This window comes from Octodon degus, unplaced genomic scaffold, assembly GCF_000260255.1.
Source record: "Octodon degus isolate 3935 unplaced genomic scaffold, OctDeg1.0 scaffold00003, whole genome shotgun sequence".
NCBI lineage: Eukaryota > Metazoa > Chordata > Mammalia > Rodentia > Octodontidae > Octodon > Octodon degus.
The window spans coordinates 32,680,180-32,699,499 of NW_004524579.1; the positions used below are offsets into that span (position 1 = coordinate 32,680,180).

Below are 19,320 nucleotides of genomic sequence, written 5' to 3' on the forward strand. Positions count from 1 at the left end.
TCCCGCTCTAGAATATCTTTCAGTAGATTGTGTAGGGTTGGCTTTGTCATCATGAAATTCTTTAGTTGTTCTTTGTCATGAAAGTATTTCACTTCTCCATCAAACTTGAAAGAGAGTTTTGCAGGGTATAGTAGTCTGGGCTTGAATTTATTTTCATAGAGTACTTGAAGCATTCTGCTCCATGCTATTCTTGCCTTCAAGGTTTGTGAAGAGAAGTAGGTAGTCATTCTGATGGGTTTTCCTTTGAATGTGATCTGCTTCTTTTCTCTAGCAGCTTTCAGTAGATTATTCTTGTGCTGTTTCTGGGATCTTGACTATTATATGTCTCAGTGTGTTTTTAATTGGGTTGAGGTTAGTTGGCGTTCTGTATGATTCGGTTTCCTGAATGTCAGCATGTTTCCTCATATTTGGGAAGTTTTCTGCTATTACTGGTGCCTATATTTTTTCAATGTCATTTGTAGTGACTACTTCTTTCTCATTGATGCATATTTATCTCACATTGTTCATCTTTGCATCATCTTGCAGGTGATGGATTATTCTTTCGTGCATCCTAGTTGTTTTAAAGAGATCCTTTCTTACCTTTTCACTAGCTGCACCAGCATCTTCAAAGTCTGAAACTCTGTCTCCACTTTCACTTAACCGGTTTTGGAAGCTTGTGATTGAGATTTTAACTTCCTCTATATCTCTTTGATTCTGCTTCATGCGATCTATTTCTTTCTTGTATTGCTCATTCAAGGAATCCGTCATTTTTCTAATCTCTTTTACTGCAGTGTTTTTTTCAGATTGAGTTTCCTCCCTATGTTTCTGTAGTTGATTCTTTACTTCAGATGCTATGAGTTCTGAGAACTCTTTTTTTATTTCAGAAAAGAATTCTGCTCTGGGTTCCTCTATAACTTTCTGCTGTTGCTTATTTACTATCGGCGCTATTAATTCATACATTTGAGCCAAGCTAGTGTCCTCTGCACTTGTTCTGTGTGGGCATTGGTTGTACTCCATATGTTTCTGCATTTGATTCTTTACTGCAGATGATATTAATTCAGGGATTTCCTTTTTATTTCCAATCTGAGTTCCTCTATACCTTTCTGGAGCTGTTCCTTTATTTTAGAAGTTGTTGATTCATTGCTTTCAGCTGTGTGATTCCCAATTTGTTCTGTGTTAGTGTCCTCTGCACTTGTTACAGGTGGGCTTGGGTTCTGAGATTGCATTTTGTTTCCTTCTCATCATTTTGTGTAGCACTGTCTTCTCACCTTTGTTGTAGATCTTTGTTGTAGTTATAACCTTAGCACCTACTGAAGTTCAGGTGCACATCTACAAAGTTTCAATTTATTCAGCTGTGCTTGGCTTGGGTCTGGATGTGTGCTCAGCTTCTTCCTGCTGTTGCCCTTGGGGGTGAACCTGTTGTGCCCCTCTGGCAAGATGTTCTGCTCCTGGACTGGCTGGGTGGTTCTGTCTCCTACACTCTCTGCAGGGATTGCAGCTACAGGGTTTCACCCTAGCCCTGTTTGCCAGGCCTGAGCTGAGTCTGGCGGGGAGAAGGTGGAGTAGCGGGGAGAGGCAGCTCACCCACACACTCACCAGGCCTGGCCTAGGACTGGGTCTGGTGGTTCCTGGAACACGGCAGAAATTCTTACTCGGTGGGTGGGGTGGGGAAGGTGCAGCAGAGTGGTGGGGGTGTCTCAATGGGTGGAAGTGAGTCTCACCCATGCTGCGCCCTGGCTGGGACTTGTAGGTACCATAGGTGCAAGGTAGCTGGAAGCTCTCCCACACACTCACCAGGCCTGGGCTAGGACTGGGTCTCTCACTTTCCTTTTAATTGTGTTACACTTTTTTTGTGGAACCATGGATTTGAACTCAGACCCTTGTGCTTGCCAGGCAAGCACTTATTCTACTGAGCCATCTCCCCGGCCCCTATATACCTTTTTATTTGTATTTCTTCTTGTGAGTTCTTATACTTGGGAGACTATATGATATTTACACATGTGGGTCTGGTTCATTTCACATATGAGTATATCTTCAAGTGGCATCCATTTAAATATAAAGGCTTTGAGTTTATCATTCTTTATAGCTGAGTAATACTCTGTTGTATAAAAATACCACATCTTTTTCATCCATTCCTCCATGATGGGTATGTTGTTTGTTTCCAGGATTTGGCTATCACATATTATGCTATTATAAACATAGGTTCACATATATTGCCGCGATATGACATTTTCAGTTCCTCTGGGAAAATTTCCAGTAGGGGGATAGCTGGTTTGAATGGGATTTCCAGTCCCAGTTTTTTAAGGCATCTCCACACGGATTTCTATAATGGTTGCACCAGTCTACATTCCCACCAGCAGTGGAGAAGATTTCCTTTTTTCCCACAGCTTTTCCTACATTTGTTGTTGGTTGATTTCTTTATGATAGCCATTCTTTCTGGGGAGATGGTATCTCAGTGTTGTTTTAATTTGCATTTCATGGATGGCTAGTGATATGAAGCATATATTTATTCACTTCTTTAAGTTCTTCCTCTGAGAAGTGTGTGTTCATCTTAGATGCTCATTTCTGGTTGGGTCTTTAAGTCTTGGGGACTTAGTGTTTTTTTAGTTCTTTATAAATTCTAGAGTGCAGACCTTTGTCTGAGTGCTTATTAGTCAAGATTTGTTCCAAAGTTGTGGGTTGTCTCTTCACTTTGTTGAGAATATCTTTTGTTGTGCAAAAACTTCTCAATATGAAGTCTCTGTTGTTAATTCTTTTAAGTATTACCCATGCGATTTGATTTTTGTTCATAAACTCTTTGCCTACACCGATATCTTCAGGAGTTCCTCCTACTTTCTCTTCCAGATTTAGTGTTTCTATTTTAATGTTTAGATCTTTAATCCATTTTGACTTTAGCTTATTGCATGGTGATAGACCTCATTCAAGTTTGTTTTTGGCATGTAGAGAGCCAGTTTTCCAGCACGATTTGTTAAAGATGCTATCTTTCTTCTAGTAAGCATGTTTGACCCCTTTGTCAAAGATAAGGTGAATGAGTGTGTTTGTAGAGGCTTCTTCATTTTCTAATCTATTCCCTTGATCCTCAGGTCTATTTTATTGCCAGTACCATACTGATTTTATTACAGTAGCTTTGTGGTATAATTTCAAGTCAGGAATGGTAATGCATCCTGCCTTGTCTTTGTTGCCCAGGGTTGCTTTTGCTCTTCTAGGTCTTTTCTGGTTCCAAATAAACTTTAGGAATGGTTTCTCTAGGTCCTCTTGCTATTTTAAAAGCAAAATGTTTCTCAGGGATAGCTGTTGAGATCCCACATTTGTACCTGTGTGGTTTTGTTGAATGTTTAGCTCTGTTCAATGCTGACCTTGCAAATAAATTTCCTAAATTAGCATCCATTTTGATTTTAAATACTTGAGAAATAACATAAAATGTTAAAAACACTGCCATGGCTACCACTACCTTTGCTACCCTAATGTTTGGTTTTTAATTCTACTAAACTCCAGAAGATTTAGTCTACCACACCACCCTCCATCTGTAGTTGTAAATCCTACAGGCATGCTGCCTCTAGCTCTACCTGCCTCCTCTTGGGGTCACCTGCCTCTGCGTTTTGATGCCAGCAGCTGGTAGAACCTATGGATTCCTTGTACACAGGATATCATTGAATTTTGTTTCTTGATCTATTGTGCCAATCTCTTCCTTTTGATTGGTGAATGGAGGTCATTTACATTAATGGCTATAACTGATATGTATTAGCTTATCCTTGTCATGTTATTTTCCTGCTGTTGATTTCTTACTTCCCCCCTCTGTTTAGTTGCTTACCCTGTTTGGTGGTTTCTTTTTATTGCTGTTCTTAGCATAATGGTCATTTTTACCTCTTTCATTACTCTTTCTAGGGTTAGTTTGGTGGTCATGTATTTTTTCAGTTGTTCTTTGTCATGGAAGTATCTTATTTCTACATTAATTTTGAAATATAGTTTTTCAGGGTGCATCAATTTGGGTTGAAAGTTGTTTGCTTTAAGGACTTGAAGTACTTCACTCCAAGCTCTTCTTGACTTGATGGTTTGTGTTGAGAAGTCTGCCATGATTCTGATGGCCTTTCCTTTATAGGTGATCTGTTTATTTTCACTAAGAGCTTTTAATATTCTGTTCCTGTAATGAATTTCTGGGATCTTTATTATGTGTCTGGGTATATCTTTATTTTGGTTAAGGCTAATTGCAGTTCTATATGCCGCCCTTGTATGTGTGTCAGATTCTTTTCCCATGTTTGTAAATATTTTTTCTACTATTTCTGAAAATAGTGTTGCTATGTTATTTGTGTAGACTTCTACTTTTGTTGACACCTATAAACAAACAGGTGATAGGTTTTCCTTTACATCATCTTGCAGTGGTCATATTGTTATTTCTAGGTTCCTTATTTTTAAGAGATCTTTCCTCTCATGATTATTAGCTGCAATACTGTCTTCAAGGTCTGAAAGTTTATCTTCAGTTTCTTTTAAGCAATTTTGCCAGCTTTCAGTGGAATATTTAATTTCCTTGATCTCTTTGAACCTGTTTCATACACTAGAATTTTTCATATATTATACATTCAAGGTTTCCATCAGTTTTTAATGCTCCTCTATTTTTTATCTATGACTTCTTTAGAAATGCTGAACAATTCTTTCATTATGTTTGTGATTTGTTTTCTTATGTGAGAGATTATTTATGATGTGATTTCTTCTATAGCCTTATGGAGTTGAATCTTTACTTCAGTTGCTATCATTTCAGAAATTTCAGGTGTGTGACTTTCAATTTCTTCTAGTCCAGTCTCCTGGGATTTCTCTGTGTGGGCTAACAGTGTGAGAGAGCATTTTAGTCATTATTTTTGATATTTTTTATTGCAAAAATTGTTTAGTTCATTTTTTGTGCTCATCCTTGTGAGTTTTAGTAGTGGGTAGCTATTTCACATGTATCAAGGCCTCTTCAATAACAGTCTCTATCTATATCAGGGATATCATCTGTGTCTAGGAATTTCTTGTGTTGTGTCTACCCCAAGACCCTACCTTCCCAATTAATTTAGAGTGAGATGTTGGCTTCTTTTTCGCTCAATCCTCAGTATTTGTTGTAGGACTGTGGTGAAGTTATTACCCCAGAGCTTCCCAATATTGTTTCACAAGGGAGAAAACTGATTACAATAGATATGATATCTTAGCTACAGTAGTGCCATTAGCAAGAGGCACAACTTAGAAACTAACAAACTGTAGTAACTATTGGTTTTGTACTTTAGACCATAGAAGCAAAGTCCATAGTTATGTTACAGAACTGATTCTAAATTAGGAGTTTGTATGCAGAATATTTCCCCTTGTTAGGGTGGATTTACCCTGCAGACCTCTGGACCATTGCTGTGTCCTGGGAGCTTCCCAGGCTGGCTGCAGTGTAGGAGTATGGACCAGGCACCAGGGCTCCTTTAGACTGAGGGTCCCTGGATGGTGGTGAGGTACTAGGCAGGGCTTCCCTTTCCAAGGGGCTCACTGAGTCTCTTGAGGCTCTCTGAGGCTCACTGTTGTTCCTGCAATGGGAGAGGGCAGTGAGCAGGGCTTTACTCTCTGGTGGGTTTCACTTAGGCTCCTGAGACCCCTGGTATACATTATTAATAACTTTTAATTCCTTTCCTCACCATGCAACTCTACCTTCTTCAATTTTCTAATCCCCTTCCCTATCTACCAAAAGTTCATCTCTCTATTTTCTATCATTTTGCATTTATTTTACTCTTCAATTTATTTATATCTTGGGCTTTTCATATAAGAGAAACCATGAAATATTTAGCCCTCTGTATTTTATTTGCTTCACTTAACTTTATGATTTTAAGATGTGTATATTTTCCCACAAATGACTCAAATTTATTTTTCCTTATAGCTAATTAGTAGTCTATTATGTATATACACCATTTTTTAAAATCAATTTATCTGTTGATGAACATCTAGGCTGTTTTTACAGTTTAGCTATAATGAATTACACTCCTATAAACAAAGGCGTGCATGTGTGTTTATAGGACAATAATTTTAACTTTTTAAAGAAAAATACCTAGGATTCATACAGGTGAATCAAACAGAATTTTTATTTTTAGATTTTTGAGGACACACCATACTGATCTCCATAGGACTTTTACAATTTCACATCCCTACCAGCATTTGTTATTTTCTGTGTCCTTTATGATAGCCATTTTTATTGGATTAAGATGGAATGTCAGGATAGTTTTGATACACATTTTCCTAATGACTAAAGATACTGAATATTTTTTACATGTATTGATTTACCACTTGTACTTCTTTTGTGAAGTGTCTACTCATTTCTTTTGTCCATTTTCTGATTGGGCTCTTTGTGTTTTGGGACCTATTTTCTGTGTGTGTGTGTGTGTGTGTGTGTGTGTGTGTGTGTGTGTGTTATTCATGTATTCTAGACATTGTTCTCTATCAGAAAAGTAGCTGGCATTTCCCCCTATTTTGTTGGTTATGTTTTAGTCTGTTGTTTCTTTTGCTAGGAAGAAGCTTTTTTGTATAATCTCTTATTGAATCTTGGTATTACCTATATTTCTTGTGCTATTTAAATTCTGTGCAGAAGTCTTTGCCTATGCCTATAGCTTCAAGTGGTTTCTTTTTGTATCTTTCAGCAGTTTCATTTTTTTTGTTTTCATATATAAGTCTTTAATGAATTTTTATTTGATTTTAGTCATTTTGAAGTCCAGGAGGAGAAATTATGTGTCTAATTTCATTCTTATGTATGTGGACAACCAGTTTTTCCAACATCATTTTTTAAAGAGGGTATCTTGTTCCTTTGTCAAAGACCAAATAGTTATAGGCCCACAGGGTTGTTTATGCATCTTATTTCACTGGTCTGTATACCTGTTTTGTGCCAGTAACATGCTCTTTTAAATACTATAGCTTCTTAGCACAGCTTGAAATCCAAGATTGTGATGCTTTTAACCTTATTTATTTGCTCAGTTGTTTTGACTAATTTGGGTCTCTTTTGGTTTAATACAGATTTGAGGATTGTTCTTCCTGGTTTGTGAAGAATATTTGTGGTATTTTGGTAGGAATTATATTAAATATATGTTGTTTTTGGTAATATGACATTTTTATGATGCTGGCTGTGCCTATCCAGGAATAGAAGGTATCTATTCATTTTCTAATATTCTGTTCAATCTCTTTCATCAGATTACTATTATTTTCATTGTGGAGGTCTTCAGAAAATTGATTAAACTGATTCCTAGGTATTTAAATTTTTTCCCAGTGACCTCTGAATTTTTATTTCCTAGCTATTGCCCAAGGGTACTCCACTCCTGTTGATTCAGTTTCTCACCAGTTTGGTGTCATTGGTCTCAGACACTAATTTTCCATCCATGATTTTGCAGGTGATGGTTCTCTGGATGGTTTGCACTGAGGCACTGCTGCTATCCAGGGCATCACTGCTATTGAAATCCTCCCCATTTTCCAGCAGGTGGTAGTCCATGGTGATCTCAGCCTCTAGATTGACCTTGATGTTCAGCAGGGCCTCATACTCCTGGGCCTGGCGCTGTCCCACTGTTCAAGTCTGTGCCATCTCAGACTCCAGGTGCAGCAGGACACCATTGAGTTGCTCCATCTGCATAGCATAGAGGGCTTCCAGATCTCTCAGACTGTTCTTCAGCTCAATCTTCAGATTTCACATGGAATCTTCAGATCTGTGAGTGTCATCTCAGCAGCTCCCACCTCAGCAGACTGCGAGTTGACTACTGTGTTGCCCTCCTCAATCTGCTGGCACCAGAACTCATCCAGCTCTTCTCAGTTCTTCTGAGCCAGTGCATCATACGGGGTCCTGATGTCCTCCATGATCTTGCTGAGGTCCTGAGATTTGGGCACATCCAACTCCACAGTCAACTCAGAGCTGTTAATCTGGGCTTGAAGGCCTCTGACTTCCTCCTCATGGTTCTTCTTCATGAATATCAGCTCCTCCTTCAGAGTCTTGATTTCTGTCTCCAGCTGCAGCCTAGTGATATTGTTGTTATCAATGACCTTGCGAAGCCCATGGATGTCATTTTCCACAGGCTGATGCATGGCCAACTCCATCTCATATTGACTCTACAAGTCATCACAGCAAGACGAGCATTGTCAATCTGCAGGACGATGCAGGCACTGTCCACAGAATTTGCAAAGATCTGAGCCTTCAGCTCCTCAATGGTCTTGAAGTAATGGCCCCAGTCTCTGACCCAGGAACCCTGCTTCTCCAGGTGCTCCCGGATCTTGCTTTCTAGTCTCCAATTTTCAGTCTCCAGGCACTTCACTCTGTCCAGGTATGAGGTCAGGCAGTCATTCAGGTCCTGCACGGTCTCCTTCTCAGTCTGGATGCTGCCCATGCTGGCCAGAACCCCAGCCACTCCTGGGGCCAGGCCTGATGTTGCCATGTCACCCCGGAGGACAGTGGAGCCAGACATGGAGACCAGGAAGCCCGAACCCTCAGCCTCGGCGTAGATGCTGGCGGTGCTGCTGGCCCACCTGACCCATTGGCTGGGGGCCTGGACTGAGCTCAGGGACCAGTAGTTCATGGAGAAGGTGGTAGAGCAGGTGATGACACTCACGCTGCCTGGGAAGGAAAGCGAGAGACCAGGATTCAGGTTCAGGTGGCCTATTTAAGTTTTTTGAAGCTATTTTGAATGGGCATGTTTTTCTAAGCTGCTTTTTTCAATAATTCATTATTGATGTACACAAATATTATTGACTCTTGTGTATTGATTTTATGTATTAATAGCATGTTTTATTTATTAACTCTAAGAATTTTCTGGTGTAATTTTCTGAGTTTTTTTGTGTAAAGGGTCATAGCATGAGTAAATGAAGATGTTTGATTGCTTCTCTTCTGATTTATATTCCTTTTATTTCTTTCTCTTGCCTAATTCCTCTGGCTAAAGTTCACTCTAGTAAAGAGGAGCAGTGTAAGTGGTGACTCTTGTCTTATTCCTGATTTTAGAGGCCATGTTTTCACTTTTTCCCTATATAGTGGATATGAGTTTGTCATGATCACATTTATAAGTTTCTGATAGGTCTTTTTCTGTCTATTTTTGTCACAGTTTTTAAACAAGAAGTGTCATGGTCTTTTTCTGCATTTATTGAGATGATCATGTGTCTTTTATCTATAATTCTTTCTAAGTGGAATTTTGTATTTACTGGTTTGCATGTATTATACCCTCCTATCATTATAGGGATGAAACCAATTTAGTCATGGTGAGTGATTTTTTAATAATTTTTAAAATTTCATTTGCAAATATCTTATTAAGAATTTTTCATTCACATTCATAAAGAGTACCCACCAGTTTTCTTTTTTTAATGGATTCTTTGACCAGTTTTGGTATCAAGGAGCTAGGTTTCCTCACTTATTGTAGGCCGTCCCATCCCACCCCATAGGTCCTAATTGCCTAGGTCTTAGTATTTATCTTTAGTTATTTGTACCTCTCAGTGCCCAGAGAATCAGGGATCAGGTAGCTACACCTGTCGTGTGGATGGTAAATAGGGCAAGTACCCAGTTGTACCTGATTCCCACCTGCTTCCCCTAAGAGGGTTTTGCATTTCCTAGGTAGGTCTGTGGGCCTGGCCTGGACTCTCCGTACATGGTCAAAGAGTTGGCCTGGTGGATTGTGTCCTCGCAGGGAATCTGGGAAGTTCCACCAGGGCTATGAGAAAAACAGCATGTGGATGAGTGCTGCTGCAGCCACCACCCTGATTTCTTTTCCTGAAAATTCTGTGCACTGCATAAAGTGGATACTTCTCTGGACTTGAGCTGGGATTTGTGCTGGTGACTTCAGGTCTGTTTGCTGTTATTGTCTCAGATTCTGAGCTATGTCCTGGTGGGAGACCATGTGACTCTTCTGCACTGTGAACAACAGTGTCTCCTGGACTTGTATGTTGTTTCTCTTCTTATTCCAGCTTTTCTATTGTCTGCAGTTCACCTGCTCACTATATATGTATTGTGCACATATTCAATTCAGATTGGTGACTCTATCAGCTTGTTGGGCTGCACTCTGAATGACTTTGCTTCAGAGCTTTCTGTAGATGGTACTTCCTCTATGCAGTCATGATAAGTCCTGTCTAAACTGGGAATTTCTGAAAGCTTGGACATGAAAGTTGATTCCCTGATGCTTCATTTACCTCCTGGTTGTCTTGCCAAAGAGAATAGAACTGCCCAAGGTCTAAGGAGGTTCCCCAAAGCAGAGATGGAGAACATGGATTCCTTCTACCCAAGGGGTAAGTTGCAGATTCTCTGATTCCCATTGCAGAAAAAGAATTTTCTGTACATATACCAGTAAGAGATGCAAATAATTTTATTAGGGAGAATTTTAAAATTATACACTCAAAGAAAATATACTGTAGTTCAGAGAGAGAGAGAAAGAGAGGGAGAGGGAGAAGGAGAGGGATGGGAGGAGGGAAGGAGGGAGGGAGGGAGGGAGAGAGAGAGAGAGAGAGAGAGAGAGAGAGAGAGAGAGAGAACAAATACAATTGTTAAAAGCTCCTTTTAAGGGCCAGAGAGATAGCTGAGTGGACTAAGCACCTGCTTAGGCAAGCCCAAGGACCGGGGCTCAATCCCTGGTACCACATGCAATGCCAGCCCAGTCCCCAGGTGTGCTAAACCAGCCACTGAGACTGGGCATGGTGACACATGCCTATAATCCTAGTACTGGGGAGGCTGCAAACAGGAGATCACCAGGAGTCTAAGCTGCCTAGTGAGACCCTGTGCCAAATACATTAAAAAAATCTCCTTTTATTGTAAGATAAATTATTCTTCATTCTACATGATTCTGTATCTTTGTGGTATTTCTCTAATACCTTCCAAACTGTTTATGTTAATATTGGAAAAGAGAAATTCTAATGAAAATGTTAATTGAACTTGCCTTAAGTGGAAGTCTATATTGAGTTTCTTAAAAACAGGGGAAAAACCCTCACAAGAATAGTTTATCAATGATGGAAGCTTGTAATCACATTTCAGAAGTTATTCTGCCTCCTCAGAACAATAAGCACATGCAAATATAACAGAAAATACTGTATGCATTTTGCCTTAAGCTTTGTAAGGGAATGACTCAGACAAAACCCATCTTCTCATCTCTTCATATGGATGTTTCTCATTTCTGAAACATTAGTGTGAAAAAATTAGGGTGTTATGTCCATTTGCAATCCAGAATAAAGCAGAAATAATGGGATATAAGGCCTCAGGGACAGGAGCTTCAACCGGAGGACTATAAAGTCCATGAAAAATGACTTTTTAATATTCTGGAAGACAACATGTGAAGTATAAATAAAACACTTGAGATAATGTGCTTGTGTAGCTATCTGTGTGGCAAAATGAACAGGAAGAATACTAGCTGTAATTTTCTTGAATTAGGACTATCCACACTTGGCAGCTATTTTCTCAAAAATGAATTGATGTGGAAAACTATTGAAAGCATTTGTGACCACATGTTTAAAAATATACTTTCCAGTAAAAATATAAATTTTGGAAAACTTATAACTGTCACTATGAGAGTTTCTCAAATAGTGATGGGTTTTCTGATGACATTGGTGATGATAGTACATGTATACTTTGAAAAAATTCTATAATGAAATACTGTGATATTTAATGGAGCTGCGTTACTCAAGAGCTATTATTTGCTACATGACCAATGTGGCACATTATGCAATCATGAAAGAATAAAAATCTATTAAAAATGCAAGACAAAACAATGAATTTTAATGCAACCATTCAAAATATTCATTGGTAAGGTTTCAGATTTCACATTAAGTGTAACTTTTAGAAAATTTCATGTGGAATTCTGATTTATTTAGAATTATAGACCAACGTCTATAATTTCTTGAAATATTTATGCTTGTTTATAATTTTTCTCCTTTTTTTCAACAACACATCACTAAGAGCCAGGTTTTTCTCACTACATCTCACTTTAAAGAGTATAGAAGTTGTTGGAATATAAAAGCATACATGGGATTCTATCTCTTCCACATTACTTTGTTTTAAAGAGGTTTGCAAAATTTTATACTTATTACTTATCACTAGTAAGTATAAGAAGAAATATCTATCATTTGTATGAGTAAAAATATTTATCACCACTTTTTCTTAGAAAACAGTATTGCTCATTTAAGATTACATCATGTTTATTAATAAAAAATGGATTATTATTATTATTATTATTTATTTATTTATTTTTACCCAAACCGGGAATTGAACTCAGGCCCTTGTGCTTTCCAGGGAAGTACTTATTTTACTGAGCCATCTCCCCGGCCCCTGGATTTATTATTATAATTATAATGTTATCAATATTTTCCAATTTTTGTTTTCATTTATAATGTCATATAATGTATAGCTACAATCCTCGTAAACAAGAGCTTTATGGAATCCTTGGTAAAAACAAGCATGGAAAGGAATCTTGAGACCGAAGGGGTTGGGAACCACTGTGCCCTGCTCTACCATCTTTCCCCCAGCCTCTCTAGCTCTGCTTCCTGTCCAGGTCTCCATTCTACTTTCTTCTCATTTCCCCTGCCACTCACATCAGTTTCTTTGATGTGTTGAGGGGGCTAGGTCTTCAAAGATAAGTCTAAAGAGGACCTGTAGGTGTTTCCACCAGCTCTGCAGATGCAGCCCTGAGCTCTCTCCAAGTGTGGCCCAGGACTCTTCCTCTGGGACAGAGCACTCTTCTGCCCTGCAAGTCTCCTCTTCACAGTCCTTTGCCTTGACTGTTCCTGTTTATATTTTAGTCCATGGCATGGCTCTAGGAAGCTTAACTCAACCTGCCAACTCAGCAGTTTATCCTTTTTGCTTTGCTTTCTCTACATACCTCCCTTCTCTTTAGCATTTATCTCCCCTATTTTTTTTCCACTTGTCTGTCTCCATTCTCCTCTAACCTGCTGTGCTATGGTGGTGTGCAAACTGCAACATTATGAACAGTATTTCTTACCACCTCACATGTTTTTAGTCTTTAATGCCACTAGAAGGCAAGCAATTTGGCTTTACTGATTCGTCATGCAGAAAGTATCAAGATATTTAGTCTTGTTTTTATTTAATTTTATTTTTTTGATACCAGGGACTGAACTTTGAACCTTATGCTTGCCAGTCAAGCACTTATGCCACTGAGCCATATCCCCATCCCTTAATGTTATCTTTAACCCAACAAACCCAACATTGACAATTAGACTTCAGACTATTAGAGATCTAGTCTGAAAAAGCAATGTAATTTTAATTTTTGTCGGTCAGCAGAAATTAATTTTATATGTCTCCATCTTTCTTCCTAATACTTAAAATTTTTATTAATCCATTCAATATTTGAGAATGAGCTGAGTGCATTGTACAGGTATACATTTCCTAAGTGATGATACAAAAGTTAACTTATAATGCAGAAAATATTATATTGAAAAATTTTCACTATGGAAGAGGGATTATATAATAGATGATATTAGTACAGAGTTTTAAAAATATTCTTGGGTAAGTCATGATATTGTAACTATTTTTGGGAGCCTCACTCTGAAACATGAAGGGGGTCAAGTGAAGGATGTCTATAACTTACTTTCAGGTGATTCAGTCAAAATGTGAAACAAAAGAGAGCCAGACATGGTGGCACACACCTGTAATCCCAGTGCTGGGGAGGCTGAGGCAGGAGGATTATTGCAAGTTCAGACCAGTATGAGCTTCAAAGTGAGCTCAAGGCCAGCCTGAATTGCATAGTGAAACCCTGTTTCAAAAAGAGAAAAATAAAGAAAGAAGGAAAAGAGAGAAAATAAAGCAAATATAACAAAATAATGAAAATGGGGGAGCTGTAAGGAACACATGCACCACTGAAGAACAGGGAGGAAACACAATGGGACGATGGACAGAGCCCCAGCCAATGACAAAATATTTTAAAAATTATGACAAGTGCCATGAAGGAAACAAAGCAGTTTCTGGGGATGACAAGCATTGTGTGCTTTCATAATGACAAATATAAACTATAAATAAGAAGCAAAACAGAGATGCATAACAGGAAGTAGGGAGGTTGATCTTTCCCAAATGGTAAGGGCCTGAACAGATGGAGAAGGAGGGAGGAAGAGCAGAGGGGAGGAGATGAAAGAGGGATCAAGCCGTGTGTATACGCACATCAGCTCCACACGAGGAATGTAAGTGTAATGTGCTACAAAATAGGCTCAGGAAAAGAAATAAAGTAAGAAAATGAAAGAACTATATGTGGAGAATTTGGATGGGAAGATGTTAAGGAAAGACCTCCCTGGAAAGGTGACGTTGGGGCAATGACCTTGAAGACAAGATGGTCCACCTATGCAGCACATGGAGTTAAAATCATCCCGAGCAGATGGAGCTGCACGCAAGTGTTGTAGCATGGAATAAATGGCAAGTTTAGAGCTCTGGAAGAGACTGGCATGGCGCTTCGAATAAGCAATGCTGCTGGGTGAAGCGAGGCTGGACTGTGCCCTGAGAATGTGCCAACACTCTGATGCCCTGTTCTTCAATTGCCTCTTGGACTAGCTAAAGACAAAAGGATACTTGCATTCATGGCATGTCTGTTTTATCCAGTTAGTTTTTTTCCTCTATGCAGACAGACTATAGAGGGAGAACAACACCAGGGCCAAAAGGCAAAGTGATGCAATGTATCTGATTTTATTTTATTTTTCCAAATAATAGCCATCTGCATTCCTAAAGACGTTTTTCTGAAATAAAAAACTCTCTTTCATGAAAAATGTCTTTTATTCTGTTTTATACAGTCACATAAATTTAGTCATTAAGGTTAAATTTGAAAAAATATGAATAGACAAATTTTCCTCTTCCATGAGTTAGATCATTCAACAAAATGTCCTTACAATTTATTATTAGAATATAGAACATGTGTTGCTCTAGGTTACCCTTATCAGTTGAGGATAACATCATCCATGTAAGACACTGAGGCTGACTGTAATCATCACATTGTCATTTCCTTAAATGTTGCACTGACTTCCCATCTTGTCCGCTTTCCTCTTTGCCTGGACAAAATACCCAACAGAGCCATTTAAGAGAAGGGTTCATACGGGCTCATGTGTTCCCCTGGCTGTCAGCTGGCTCCAAGGCAGACATGGTGCAGTGGCAGCATCTGGCCCAGGAAAACAACTCACATCCTAGAGGCAAAGAAGCAGAGAGAAAAGGAAGCATGGACAAAAATAGGACAAGAGAAGAAGGGACAAGAGAACTCCTTCCAGGTCACACTCCTCAGTGACTGGCCCTACCACCGCAAGGCAAGTCAGTTCTAGGGCACCCCTAATTAAACCACCTCCCCAAAGCCCCATCTTTGAGTGCATAAGTTCTGTAGAGGTCATTCATGTCTAAACCACAACACTTCCCTTTTCTACAGCATCTGGCTGAAGGACTTTCTTAACAACCATGTCCAAACTCATGTCAACCTCTCTGCTGCTGTGACAAATTGTCTTGCCAGTAACTACTTGTATAATTATTTCCATAGATTTCTCAGTTTACACACAATGTTTTGCCTAAAGGATTCTTCCTTGAATGTCATGAGTCAAGGACATCTAATATAAAAGCCATGGGATGTCATTTAAACAGATTTACAGAGAGGAAAACACAACCTTCCACTAGAGAATAGACCTTGGGTTTCTTTCTATTAATTAATCTTATCCATCTACAGTGACAATTTGTGAAAGCATTCAGTAGGTTTCCAGGCAAATTTAGAATACAAAGAGCTTCTGGCTCAGCATCCTGATGAATTGATGTGTCGACAGCCTAGGGTTATTCTACTGCTATCTGTCCTGAAAATAAAATAACCATACATAACTAGAGTCATTACATTTTTTCCAAATATTATTTCGCCATAATTTTGCTCTGATAATGGCTTATTCTTTTGGTTATCTCCCCATTTTGAGACATCATGGGGAAAGAAGCATTCTGAGTTCCTTCTCCTTTTGTTACCATGAAATAAGGAACTACTTTATGAAGGTAAATCAGGTTTCTGTTTTATGGATAAGCAGAAAAATCTAAGCTTCTATACAAAACATGAGACAATATCATGTGCATCATATAAAAACTTAGCTGTAAGCCTGGCACACAATGAATATGTGATTAGTGGTACCTGCCATTATGATTCCCGTTATCAGCTCTTTAAAACTCTTGTCAGAACATAGATTGCTTGAATTTCAAATATCTATTAATCATCATTAATAGATGTTTATTAACTGCTAATTCATAGCTATAAATATAGTAATTTAGAGAAGAGAGAGAGAGAGAGAGAGAGAGAGAGAGAGAGAGAGAGAGAGAGAGAGAAAACAAAGGGCTATATAAGATTTTGCAAGCATTCATGCACAGAATAACATTTAGAGCAGGATTTAAGGAATATTTAGGTTTTTATAGGGTGTAATGCTATTTGTGTTCATTCCCCAAACTGCAATTTATTTTGAAATAATTCAACCCTACAAAAGAAATTTCAATAAGGAAGACATATTTTTCCTTTACATAGTTCTCCCACTTTCATCATTTTGCTAAATGTGCTTTCTTTTCTTTTTTTTCATTTTTTGACTGAATCATCTAAGTGTAAGTTGAAGACATCCTTCACTTGACCCCTTGATATTTCCATACACAGTTCCCACAAATAATTACAATCTAGTAATTTACCTAAGACTATTTTTAGAGCTCTGCCATAATGTCATCTATTATGCAATCCATTTTCAATATTTTTCAATTGCTACAAAACTATTTTCTTTTTTTAATATTCTAAATTTGAGCCCAGGTTGGGAAGTTTATTTATTCTTTACTTTATTTTTTTGGTGGAACTGGGGATTGAACTGAGGCCCTTGCATTTGCCAGGCAAGCGCTTATTCTACTGAGCTATTTCCCTGGCCCCACAAAACTATTTTCTATGGTTTTAATTTTTGGTCCTATAAACAATCAATACACAAACATTCAATTGAGAATAAGGCTCTGTCACCAGCCCTAGATGATTCTGCACAGGCAGAAATTCTCCATATTTGTTTTTAACACGTGGAGGTATGGATGTTTTTGCAACACTTTTAATTTAATCCAGTTGAACTCTGATTTAATAGAATTTTCTGTAAAATCATGCTGAAAATTAAAGATATTACTCATATAGCTCACTTTTTGCAAGAAAACTATTTCATGTTAATTTTCTGATAATTGAGATAAAAAGGGAAAGAAGGGGTTGCTCTTCCTTTAATTATCTAAGTGCTTTCATTTTCCAAGATGCTTTGTTTATGCATGATCAGGACTTAACATCGTGCTGGGAGTACAGGCGGCCTATAGATGAATACTGTTTTTTGATATTTTGTGATGAACTTGAAATCGAAACAGAGAGACATATTTATTTCTCTGCTTTTTTGGTATCACACAGATCACATCTCCTCGGAAATAATTAGGATAAGTAATAATGCTCCACAGCTGCTACGTTATTAGCGAAATGTGCACCAAATGGGATCACTCATTAGAACTTGCGAACAGGTAATCTTTTTAGATAAATGAATGTATAATTTTCATATCCATTTATAACACACAGATATCTCCTTTTATATTGGTTTATAATGTCTTGTCACATAGGGTGTCATATTTGAATTCCCTTTTTAAAAAATGTAAAGCCATTACTGACACTTGATTAAGATCTTTTTCAAAGTGGCACAAGTGTCCACTAGGAATTAAATCCTAGGGATAGTAATACTTTGCTCATTAAGCCTCAGATTTTTTTTCTAGTTCTAACTTTAAAGGAAATTCACATGCCTTGAAGAATAACTTGATACTGTTACTGTTATGCAACCCAGATGATAATTGTTATCAACATAAAAATAGAGTACGTATATTTATTTAACCAAAGCTGCTGAATGGAACTTAAAATTAAGTTATTAATGAAAACAGGTGAGAGTGCTCAGGCTTCCTCAGGATAAGAGCCAGATTGTTTCAGGATCTAAACTGCAACCTGGTAACAATTTAAACATTTTGGGAGAATACAATCTTTTTTATTTTTAATGAACTGAGAGAATTCCAGTATTTTTCACCTCATTTCCAAGAGTTCATAAATACACCTGCAACCCTTCTATTTTTCTCATTAAAGCATAGAATTCAACTGGAAGCCTCGTGCAGTGCTAATGGGATGGTAAAATGATACAGATGCTCTGAAAACAGCCTGGCAGTTCCAAGGAAAGTCAAGCATTGAGTTCTCATAAGGGCCAGTGCTTTCACTCCCAGTACTCAAAAGAAATTAAAACACAAGTCCCTACAAATACTTGCTTATGATTGTTCAGAGTAACTTTTGTTCATAATAACCCCAAATGAAACCAAAACAAATGTTCATTCACTGACCAATGGATAACTAAGACCTGAAATGCAGAGAATATTTAGTGTTATTAGGAAACAATCTGGTAATTAAAAAGATGATATTCTGAATGTTCACTTACTGCATATTGAACCTTGCAAGCATGAAGCAAATTAGAAGAAGGCACTTGCAGTAAAATCATATTTTATGATGCCATATTATATTAAAATTTCAGAATAAGCAATTCTGTAGGTAAAAATGTTGATTATTGGGTTTTTAGAAGTGGGATGTTTGGTGAAGGAAGACACTGACTGCTAGTGAATACAGGGCTTATTTTAGGGGGACGAAATATTCTAAAATTAACTGGTGAAGGAGGCAGAACTTCATGAATGTACTAAAAGTGTTGTGAGTGTGAGCTTTAAAATGGATCAAATGTATGGAATGTAAATTACTCCATTTCAATAAAACTATTTAATGTATGATTAAAATGTAATGTATTCTAAACATATGAATATATCATATTATGCTGTTATATGGAGATTTACATTTTATTCTTTCTGGAGAAGTAAAAGTTGGAGGTTTTCATATAGCCATATAAGAAAATTTATTTCATAATTATAATATTTTTTGGAAAAACACTGAAAAATATTTTTATCCACAGCATTTAACCAATTAATATCTGATGACAAAGCACAAGTGCTATGGTTATGTTATCTATGTCCATCTTAATATGAATAACTCATGGGCAGATCATAATATGTAGGGCATGAAGGTCAGGTCCTCCGTAACAATGAATAGGGTTGAAATTGCTGCTTTTTATTGTTTTTTAAGTTTGTGATAAGTAATAATTAAATTCTGTGGCTATTGATAAAATATATATAATTTTAATCATTTTAATCCCTTTTCTTAGGAAGCAATCCTCCCAAAATCATTCCTGGAGGCAAGTATTATACTGATACCAAAACCAGGGAAAGACGCAACTAAGAAAGAGAACTACAGGCCATTCTCCCTCATGAACATAGGTGCTAAAATCCTCAATAAAATCCCAGCAAGTAGAATACAGCAAATCATCAAGAAG

The 19,320-nt window shown here is 37.7% G+C and overlaps 1 pseudogene; it reads right to left on the bottom strand.

The window, feature by feature from the left end:
• Positions 1-7,294: 7,294 nt before the first annotated feature.
• The window catches only part of LOC101578421, a 31,478-nt pseudogene continuing 19,452 nt past the window's right edge, over positions 7,295-19,320 (bottom strand).